Source organism: Acyrthosiphon pisum, unplaced genomic scaffold (assembly GCF_005508785.2).
Source record: "Acyrthosiphon pisum isolate AL4f unplaced genomic scaffold, pea_aphid_22Mar2018_4r6ur Scaffold_21393;HRSCAF=23859, whole genome shotgun sequence".
Lineage (NCBI taxonomy): Eukaryota > Metazoa > Arthropoda > Insecta > Hemiptera > Aphididae > Acyrthosiphon > Acyrthosiphon pisum.
In genome coordinates this window covers 16,315-26,810 of record NW_021770855.1, presented here as the reverse complement: position 1 = coordinate 26,810, position 10,496 = coordinate 16,315, and the positions used below count along the sequence as shown (strand labels likewise).

The window sequence follows — 10,496 nt, the reverse complement described above, 5'->3', positions numbered from 1 at the left end:
CGGGAAATCTAAATATTTACAGCAGGTAATACACATCCGGATGAAGGGGCTGTTGCTCAAAGAAATACACCATGATGGTCTGCAGATCATACAATATCCGGCAGCGTGTGCATTTTAACTGCATTTGTAAGTGACGGATTTTTTTTTTTTTTGTAACGCGATCAAAAGAGTTCTACGACCGTTTTACATTCTTCGAGGCAGCAGAAACGCACAATGTATAACAATATTATGATATTATATTACGGTCTGACGGTTATAACACTATTATAACTGTGACGGCATCAACGGCCGCGCAACGCATATAATAATAATTGTTTCGCAAATTTATTTGTCATTACTACCTATTACGATTATTCTTGTTATTATTATTAGTTATTTTTATTCCTATCTACAATAATCATGGAGATATTATGGAGAATCGGACAAATATCGCTTGTAATATATTATGATGATGTAGTCGTTGGTTGTTCATTATTATTACCTACTTATATATATTAGAGATGCACAATGTACATAATATGGCCGCGTCTACGATATTATCACAATATATACATAAATAATTTAGTCGCTTTATCTTAAAAACTAGACTCATCGGCCGTGGCAGTGATGAGCTTTTTTTTATTTTTATTTTACACATAGTGGCACATATTTTACGCGCAGATATGACGTTATTTTAATTCATGCGGTACAACATAAATACGATAAATACGTGCTTTATTGTGTCTAAACAATCTCCGACGACTACCCATTAAAATACATATAATATTATATAGGTTAATTTATATTATATATATTATACGACCGGTAGTAAATGAATAAGCAGAGTTGGGATTAGATACGTAATTTTTTATCTAGATAAAGATGAAGATAATAATACGATGAAAATTTATCTTAATAAAAAAAAAAAGATAATTTTTTTTTAACACCTCCTATAAAGTCTAACTTTTGAGAGTACAGCTTAAATACTATTCATGACTTAGGACTTCAATATTATTTAAACACCGATTATAATTTATGTTTAAATTAATGTTAGCAGTGAGCTAAGTAATTAATCAATAACTAAGGTATAACTGTCATGACAAAGGAAACATTTTCAAAGTTAGGTATAAATATTAAGAAAAAAATATTTTCAACAACTCGTCATGGTAAACTTTAACTAAATAAAAGAAGAGACATTTAATGCAGGGGAATAATCACAGTCCTCGGTAGTATAGTGGTAAGACGTATCCCCGCCTGTCACGCGGGAGACCGGGGTTCGATTCCCCGCCGGGGAGGAAATATTTTTGCACTTTTTTTGTAAAATTTTATATTTTTTTTACATAATAATATTATTATTGTTTTCAATTTTTATGTTTCTATTCGCAGTAACTTTAGATTAATAAAATTACTCTATGACAGTAACTGGATATACAGGGCATGCCTAAGGACCGGCAATCACCATCGTCATTCACCTGTATAGGTATATATGTGTTGCTATTTTTTTTTCTGCATGAGTAATAAAATTACTACTGTTTAATGCATAACAATGTATAAATAATATAATATATTTATATATGTTTTATTATCATAATTTCACATATTACGATTAAAGAAACATAAACCAGCTATATCTGTCCAATTGATTATCCGTACATTGGAACTTACATATTATTACGATATAATTATATTATACAAGATAAATTTAAGTTTTCCTCGTTACATGATACGTGTAATTGTATACGTATACGTATTGGCTCTTTTTTGTATTCAGTTTTAGTTTTAAATATTATGAGATGTATTTTTTCATTGTACCTCTTCATAGTACAGTCTACACTAGATACATTTAAAGTAATTTGAGTAATGACGTCAATATTTTGCCAGTATCGTGGGTCCAATTTGAAATCTCGGAAAAGAATAACTTAAATGACAAAATTAATATTACCTATATTTTATGAAATTACATAGATAAATATTAAATAAGTATTAATATTATATCAATTATTGTACTCAAAATAAGAATAACATTTGAATGTATAATGTAACTATAAAATTAAAAATATTAAGATCCACTTTGATAATAATATCAACTAAGACTTTTTTTAATTAGAGACGGGACTAATACTTCACTTATGTAGACTAGTTCGTACCTAGTTTATTAAATGTTAATAAATCTACTAGAAATGTAATTTATAAGAACGCATATTAATTATTAAAGCTGATACGTTTTAAATTTACTATCCGTAAAATATACCTTTTTTTAGGACGCGAGTAACACGCAGCTATAAAAACATATTAATCCGGATATTAGGCCTATTATAACACTAAAACACTGAATAGAGAATTAAAAAAAATTAATTTAATATGAAAATGTAATTATAATGTATGGGATAGAGCTATAGTAACATTTGGTGAACATTTTAAATATCTAGGGTTCTTAGTTATTGAGTTAGAATAAAAATATGAAGTCAATTTTGTCAAAATTATATAATTATTGATAGTAGTAAAGGGGGCCAGTATCTGAAAATTTTAAGTAGGTAGGTACAGTAAATTTATAATGCACAATAGTGAAAATGAGGTTGAGTGGTATTGTACCGAAAAACAAAAGAAGCTAGTTAAACATAATGATAATTGTTTTTAAAAAACGTCGGGTATCAATTTCAGCAAATTTTATTTTATATTTATATCTTCAATTTTTGAATACATAAATTGTAAATAATATTTTTTTTTTTTTTTGATCAACTATAAAATATAATAAATAATATATTTTACATTATTATAAGCTTTGTAGTTATCGTATACCTTGCCCATCTTTGGTGAATTGTATAGCGCTATCTATAACGTGTGTTGATTTTGTATTTGCCTTTTATAATTTTGTTAGGGTGTCACGTGGGGATTTGTATAGATATAACTTATCATCACACACAATATGACATAATATACTAATCAATGGGTAAGTAAATTTATAACAACAGTTGATATTTATGGGGTTTAATATCGGATATTTTTAATACATTTTGAGAATAATTAAAAATTTAAATATTAAATATTCATAATATATATTTAAATATTAATTAAAAGTATTTTTGAAATGGTACCATCGTGCCATGTCTGAATCCAGTACCAACAAGAGTTAATGTTACAAAAAAAAATAAACGGTTTTGCGCGGGAAGAACGCATGAGCACTTACATTATTTTCAGTAGATTTACCTAATGTTCACACTACATAAAAACTTTAGAAGATAATTTTATCTATGACGTAGCTTCTTTATTTTTTTGATATCAATTATAGTCTGTAGTTTTTAATAAACAAATGAAAAAAATATAAAATAATAAAAGGGGAAATGCAGGTAACCGTAATAGCTCAGCTGTTCAGTAGGTATCGAGCGTAGGAGTGTAGGTACCTCGAAATTGAGGAGTAAATCACTACGTGTTAACACACCGTGTTAAATTTTAATTTAAAACCATTGCATAAAATAATTTGATTCTGATCGAGACGGTCTGTCAGCCTATATTACTATATAATATACTAAGTATATTTTATGATAAATTTTTATCGTAATAAATTAAAGTAATTTATTTTACAAGGTACCTATTATACTAATAATACGGTAAGATAATTTAATTTTTGCCGAAAATATTGCATTTAAAAATGATATTGTGTGTACCTGCGAATGTTATAATAATTTCTATGTTAAAAATTACCGTTAAGTTTCAAGTACTTACCGAATAATATTTTTAAATTACAATCAAGAAACTAAAATCGTTATACTTTATACATGCAATAAATCAGAGTAAATTAAGTCTAGGATAATTTTGTCTTCATCAATACCTCTCATTACATTAGTAAACATGTTTTTCATTTTACGATAAGACACGAACCGAGGTTTGGGCCACCCCTGATACTCAAATAATATTATACAGGCTTAGTCAGGAATCAATAAGCGTAAAATACCATCATTATCTCAAAAAGTATTAATGTTATTGAAAACATTTTTTACATCGTTTCAAGTTGTTAAAAAAACAACGTTTTTATTACAAAATTATATTTTTTATCCTTATAATTTTTTTTAAGTTTTTTACTTTTGAATGACAGCATACAGTTTTAATTTTCCTAAGCAGAATACTTTTATTAGTATTTTGATTCATGAAAATCGAATTTAGGGCGAGTACTTTATAAGTTATAAGTAATTAAATATTTTATGGGCGGAGTAGAGTGTTCCGCGGTTATCCCGCAAAATGTTTGTCCACTATTCCGCTTGACTAAACTTTAAATACTTATAAATCATAAACTAGTCTTTCTAAATTCGATTTTTATGTATCAACGTTCTAAGTAAAATATTCTGCACAGGAAAATTAAATTGAAATTCTATGTTGTCATTAAAAAAAATAAAAAACTTAAAAGAATATAAGGATAATAAATATTTAAAAATATGATATTTTAATAAAAAACGTTGTTTTTTAACAACTTGAAACTATGTAAAATAATATTTTCAAAAACATTAATACTTTTTGAGATAATGAGTGTATTACACTTAGTGAATCACCCTGTATATATTTTTATTATTATGTTGCATACAAGCGCGACCGTAGGATAAAATCCCAACCGGGGCAAAATAATAATTACTTATAATTTATTCATAACGTTGTCGATATCAAAGTACCTACACGCATGTCAACAATTCCCAGGGAGGGCAATATCCCCCCCCCTAGCCACACATGCGGGTGTCCGCTTGGACGTATACTCGTATAACATATACAATAATTTACAGTATATCATAATATAGGTGAGTAATAAATGGTGAGTAAAATATAATATTATTATCATCGTTCTTCTCTCTGAAAATTCCATAAAACTGTCCGACTCGGCCATTAGAGTAGACGGGTCGTAGTAGGTGGTATATTCTAACTGTATGGCGTCTCTTTTACCAAAAGCAACACAATACATGGTGCACAGGCCGATCGGTCATCGTTGAGACTTTGTAACTAAAGGTACCGTGATAATAAGGCGCCATGTGCGCCACGTACATATTATATTGTTATATTGTGTACCTACACGTTTGTATCTTGTAGCAGTTTTACTTTTGTCCGTCACGATTACGAGGAATGTTTTTCGGCCCCCGAGCCTTGTGCATACACACCACACACACACATTTTGATAAACTGTTGTGATCAGCAATCTTTATTATTTTACCTATACGAATGACCTCCGTTCGTTTAATCAAGTCTCGGGTAAACAATTTCACACACGTGAACCGTGAATTCAAATACTTCTCCCGACACGTGATAAATGCTTATAATAACCCATAATAGAAACATCATCGCGTATTCGCGATTAAGTGCTTATTGAACTATTATTTATCATAAAATCATTAATCTAACCGTAATAATAATATATAATGTGTACAACGTGTTGTTATAATGATAAAATAATATATGGTATAGTAATATTCTGGAGGATTCGTAACTAAATCGGGCACTGCTATGCATATGCAGTGCAGCTGCTGCGATGAAATATGGTACTTATGGTAGTTGTGGTCCTGGTAGGAGGTGGGGGGGGGTTGGTTGGTAGCGATGGACTGCAGCTGCTGCGGAACACCCGTCGCCGCCGAGACAACACCTTTGTCCGTTTTGTTATATTATATTATGTATTATTATATAATATATATATTTGTGCGTGTGTGTCGGCGAGGGTTGTTGCAATAAACTATAATGTACATATTTATATATGGCCGTGTCGTCTTTGTACGACATATATTGGAAACGTTTGTGAGGATATATATATACACATATACATTTACTGTATATATATGTGTATACAGTGAAACGTCAATAACTCGAAGGAATATCTTTGCCCCAAACCTATTCGAGTTATCGAGGTTTCGCTGTGTATGTTTTTTTTTTTTTGGTACAGGTTTTCATTTCTATTCTGTGGAATTCAAACAACTATTTTTTATAAATGGCTTTTAAAATAATTCTGTCGACCCGTTTGTCCCGGCTGTAGGTCCATATAATAACGAGGGGTCTCCGAAAGAGACTTCATTTATTACACTATTATATTATATTATCATGGTCACATATCTTACCATATGGCACCATCTCCAGTTGATAATCTTTAAATTTGAAAAAAATAAACACGAACGTCCGAATCTGCGCATAACATTAAAATACTCGCACGCCTTTATTAAAATATTAATAAACTGATAATTATCAAAATATTATTTTCTGTACACAGACCAAAGTTATATTGAGTTATACAGCTATCAGTTTATGACTTAATGTCCACTATTAAAATCTACGTAAACATGTAGTACACACAGTCTTTGCAAGAAAATTTGCAAATTTTGAATTTAACTACCCATTCTCCAACCCTGATACACAATTTTGTAACTACCTAATAATTTCTTTTTTTTTATATACTATTTTACTACTCTTTTTTTTTAAATACAACAAAATAACTTAAATCGTTATTCTCGGCGGTAATTTATACATTTAATAATTTTTAATTACAATAAATTTGAAAATTGTTGAGTTTTTGATAAATGTTGTCAACATTTGAACTTTAAATATTTATAAAAAAAAATCGTACTTATGGATCTTTAATATTTATCAACTGCTATATTAACAACTTAGGAATCTTGTATTACATTTTCAAGCTTATTCACACAATGAATACATTATTATTAAAATTTATAGAATAAAAAAATAAAAAATTGAATATTTTAAACGTCTATAAATACTTCAAAACAAGTCAAAATGTTGTAAAAATGTTATCGTGTATACAAAATGATAAAATAATATTTAGATGAAAAATTCAAGTACCTACCTATAGTTAATGGTTTTTGAATAACGACAAAATAAGAAAATTGTATGAGAATTTATAATTAACAGTCGAACATCCATGTCTAATTTTTTTTTATAAGGATTTAAAGTACGAATTTTTATAAAATTTATAAAATTTAAAATTTAATAATTATTTTGTAGTTTATAAATTATAAAATATTCAAATATTATAGCTAAGGATTACAAATTTAAAACAAGGTTCCTCGCAAATAGGTATATAAATTACTTTATTCACAATAATATCATCAAATATACTTAGTAATATCATAGACTGACTAACCGCCTTAGCTCAGAATCGTTTTTTTTATCCAATGATATTATATCATTGAATTCAAATTTAACACCATCCATTACAGTGACCCACAATATTGTTATCTACTGTACAGCAGAGCGACATCCATTTATAAAAACACAATTTATATGTATAATATTGTAAATTTTGAATACCATTTTAAATGTATAATTCCAAATGTTAGGTATACATACAGGTACCATACAGTTTTGAAGGTAATTTATGACAATTATATGTAAATATAAAACTTAGGTATTGTCAAACACTACATAATACATATATATATATATTTTTGTAAACACAATATAGCTTTTAAATTTTTAAATTTTTAAATAATTTATATAAACAAAATAAATAACTATTGTAAAATTTGTTAGTTAGAGTATATCTCTTGTTATGTATTTAATTTAAACTACAATCAATTTGATTTAAATAAGAAAGTTTATTATTGAATAAATCACTTTTAGTTTTTAACATGTTAGTAATATTATCATTATAAATACTAAATAAAACATTTTTTTCGACTGCCATGATCATAAATGCGTCCAACTTTTCTTCACCTATTGAATTTCTCAGACCAGTTTTAATTATTTTTAATAGACAAAATGATCTTTTGCATGCTACCTGTATTAATATTTTTAATAGAAATTTAGTTAGATCATTAAAATAAAATCCATACAAATTATTGGAACATTCTAACTCTATACTTACTCGAGTACACTGAAATGTCAATAAGTTTGATAAGCCGTGGTCAAGAAATGATATACATTACTATATAAATTATATTTTATAAGAAAATCTGGGTTTTTATGTTTAATAATATTACTTAATTATTACTTATTAGATAATATTTTAATTTATAATCTCACAGTAATAATATTAATAAATATATTTTTACGAGCAGTGGCCCACAGGGAAATTTCGTCCAGTCCGCCACTGGTAGGTAATATGTAATAATAATATCATAATAAAACCTATGTAATATGTCATGTATCATAATATCATCAGTAAAAATAATTTATTATTTAGAATTACTACAATTACAAATAATTACAATCATTTCTCATTTGTCTAGGGGGGTGGCATGTCATCTCCTTTCACTCCCTAAAGGACGCCTTTGTAAGACATTACACACTATGCTAAAGTGTCTAAAGGTTATATTTAACGAATGTTAAGATATTTCAGTATAACAATATTAATAAAAAGATAATTGAAAAAATTGCTTTCTGTTCTCAGACCAAAGTTATATTGAGTTATACATAAATATCAATAAATATTATATTAAATTAAAACAATTATTTTATTGTATGGGTTGCGTATGGAGTGTACTGTGTCGCCAAACTCACGACTCATACTGATTGCGATGACGATTCGCGATCTTAAGTTTTTAACAATTTAATTTTATCTTATCTTGTAAAATATATTTCCTGAATTATTTATATCGTACAAAGTGTCCGCGATCGATTTTCACCAATTTATCGACACCGTACAAAATGTCCGCGGTACCTATGCGACTCAAACAATAGATAGTAAAAAGTGTTCGTTTACCGTACATGAACGATAAGGTTCTGAATTTAATGTCTATGGCACACGATTTTCCGGGATTTTGGCTCTATTTTATAAGATACGATTTTTTGAAGTCGTCTACCGATTTTGGGTGTGTCCGAAATATATTTTTAATGATATAACTCATTTGTCAGACGTCGTTATGGGTGAGATAACGCGATCGACGCATACACGAAACACCACCGCATTCAGTTGAAAGAAGATTGTTTATAGTCTGAAATGTATACATATTACGTACAAACATATTATATCAGAATTTATTTCAATAAAAATAACACCACGTTACGAACCACTGAAACGGTATGTTTTCACCACTCGCACTCTGGACTGTTGTGGCCGTAGCATATTATTATAAAACGTGGTACGATGATAATAATATAATGTCGCCCGCACTCACGGTTGGAAATGTTCCTTTTTGTACCATAACAACAAAACGGGCGCCGACTACATTATATAATATGTGTGTGTGTGTGTGTGTGTGTGTGTTCGTGTGTGTGTGGTGTGTTGGTGGCTGAAAAAGATTCCTCGTAATCCTGACGGACACAAGTAAAACTGCTACAAGATACAAACGCGTACGTATGATAATAATATAATATTATGTACGTGACGCATATGGTGTCTTATTGTTATCACAGTACCTTACAAAGTCCCAACGATGACCGACCGGCCTGTGCCACATGTATTGTATTGCTTTTGGTAAATGAGACGCCATACGGTTGGAATATAATATATACCACCTACTACGACCCGTCTACTCTAATGGCCGTGTCGGACAGTCTTATGGAATTTTCAGAGAGCTGAACGATAATAATAATATTATATTTTATATTACTCACCTATATTATGATATACTATAGTTTTATACATTATACGAGTATACGACCAAGCGGACACCCGCATGTGGCAAAGGGAGGGGGATATTGCCCTCCCTGGGAATTGTTGACATGCGTGTGGGTACTTTGATGTCAACAACTTTATGAATAAATTATAAGTAATCATTATCTTGCCCCGGGTGGGATTTTATCCTACGGGCGCGCTTGTTAGCGCGCTGATTATAGATTAATTATATATAAAATTAGATGAAGTGTGCTAAAAGATTTTATGTAGTATATATACATATATTATATAATTTATTATAAATACAAAATATTTTTCAGATTCTATTAAAAAAAGCAACAAATTATGCAAGGCAGCATCAATAGATGAGATTGAAGAAAGAATTAAATATAACTTGGCGCAAGCACCATTCAATAAGAAAAATAAAAATAGTAGGTATAGAATATATTTTTTACAGTTATAAATCTACCATCACTATGATAATATACTATAATACTAAAATATTTAAAATATACAAATATTATAAATGAATGACCAATAATAACTAATTAAAGAAAGCATTTGTTGATCACGTAAGAGCTGTTAACATTTTTTAGTTTTATTGAACTACTTGAAATGATTTTCTGAAAACTTGGTTCATCTATGAAATTTAGTCTTATAATCTATATATCTAATAGTATTTATACCTAAATATAAAAAATTTATATAATTTTAATTTTAATATTATGATAATTTATTTTCAGATCATTAATGTTGAATAACAGCTAGTATTCAAAAACGAAGAGATTTTTTTATATAATTTGGTTCAGATTAAAATACTAATTAATGTTTTTTTTTTTTTAATAAAAATATTAACAAAGAGTATGCGTACTACATTCAATAAAATATATATTCTTCTCACTTATTCCTGCCCATAAATATTTATATGCAGTTTGTATAAGTATTTATAATACTTACCAAATAAAAACAAGGTATAATATAT

The 10,496-nt window shown here is 28.4% G+C and overlaps 1 non-coding gene across 1 annotated transcript; it reads left to right on the top strand.

Annotated features, from left to right (window-relative positions):
• Nucleotides 1–1,199: 1,199 nt before the first annotated feature.
• On the top strand, nt 1,200–1,274 carry TRNAD-GUC. Its single transcript has one exon. It is a non-coding gene; the product is annotated as a tRNA-Asp (tRNA).
• Nucleotides 1,275–10,496: the final 9,222 nt, after the last annotated feature.